Genomic DNA, 1544 nt, shown 5'->3' with positions numbered 1-1544 from the left:
TTTTTTGCGGTACGCGGGCCTCTCACTGTTGTGGCCTCTCCCGTTGTGGAGCACAGGCTCTGGACGCACAGGCTCAGCGGCCACGGCTCACGGGCCCAGCCGCTCGGCGGCATGTGGGATCTTCCCAGACCGGGGCACGAACCCGTGTCCCCTGCATTGGCAGGCGGACTCTCAACCACTGAGCCACCAGGGAAGCCCTCAACGTTTTTAAGTCTAAGATTTTCTTCTAGTTTTGGGGAAGATAATTTATTGTATTTTTGATGGAGCCACAGCCATGAAACAACATTTAAGACTCTGGAGGTTACACAGTTGAGCACTGCAATACAGACACATATTAATTTGAATTATTATCAGAACTATGCTTCACGTCTAAGCCAGCAACAGAGTCCTCAAACTCTTGAGAATAGATCAAATCCCACACCCACGTGATCTCCAAAATTATATATGGGTATTTCTTGTATTTGTCTGGTTTTGGCATCAGGATAAATTGAAATAATAGAATGAGTTGAGAAGTATTCTATCCTCTTCTATTTTTTAGAAGACTTTGTAAGGAATCGGTCATGTTTTCATTAACTGTTTGACCATAAATTTCTTTGGAGTTCAGCCTCACAGCAATCTGTACGCTGTACTTTTTTTTGTTCATCAACTCACAAACCCACAAATTTATCCAAAAATTTTATCCACAAAATTCTACCTTTCTGAAGCTTCATCATGTACTACAGTTATTACTTTAGCACTTTCTGGAGCAGTGTCACATACAAAACAAATTTCCTCTTCCTTTTCCTGAATGTAACGTATTGTTGATTCATTAACATTGAACTCATTAACATTGAACTCATGGTAAACAACACGGTAAGTCATGCCTAAATGAAGCTTATCTAACACACATTTTCTCTGTAGGGCACATCACAGCCTTCTTGTGCTTAGGAATACTAGACAGCACTTCAGCACTACACTTGAAGGCCATTTAAAACAGCAAAACCACCAACAAAAATGTGAAAAACTTGGCCGTAAATATATGTCCAAAAGAGACTTGTTTACAGCATGAGAGATGACACAACAAGGCAGTGTGTTGCCTGGTTTGACCTCAGCTAAGAACCTGTGTGTTGGGTGACTCAGATTTTTCATTGCTTTACCTAAGTCTAAATGACTGTGAAAATGCCCTGAGTATCCATTTGGGTGGTTACAAATACACTTTGCAAGTAGTCAGATTTACAAATACAGAATCCATGATTACTGAGAATCAACTGTGTGTTACTATGCTCAATAGTGTCCTGCATTTCTCCCAGGCTCTTTTCATTGTTTCTTATTTTCTTCTGCTCTCAGACTGTATGATGTCTGTCAATCTGTCGTCATGTTTACTGATTTGTTCTCCCAACTTCCATCTCCTATTGACCCCCTCTAGCAAATTTTTTATTTGGTTACCGGACTTTTTGAACTCCAGAATTTCCTTTTGGTTCATTTTATAATTTCTGATTTTCATTGATATTTTCCAGTAGGTGAGACATTATCATCATACCCTCCTCTAATTCTTTAAGTGTGGC

The 1544-nt window shown here is 40.1% G+C and overlaps 1 pseudogene; it reads right to left on the bottom strand.

Annotated features, from left to right (window-relative positions):
- Positions 1–861, bottom strand: part of LOC103088669 (ferritin light chain pseudogene) — a 75705-nt pseudogene extending 74844 nt beyond the window's left edge.
- Positions 862–1544: the final 683 nt, after the last annotated feature.

The sequence above is a fragment of the Lipotes vexillifer genome, unplaced genomic scaffold (genome assembly GCF_000442215.2).
Source record: "Lipotes vexillifer unplaced genomic scaffold, Lipotes_vexillifer_v1.1 scaffold1066, whole genome shotgun sequence".
In the NCBI taxonomy this organism is placed as follows: domain Eukaryota; kingdom Metazoa; phylum Chordata; class Mammalia; order Artiodactyla; family Lipotidae; genus Lipotes; species Lipotes vexillifer.
Note: the sequence above shows the minus strand (reverse complement) of the source record. Positions and strands in the feature narration are given on the sequence as shown.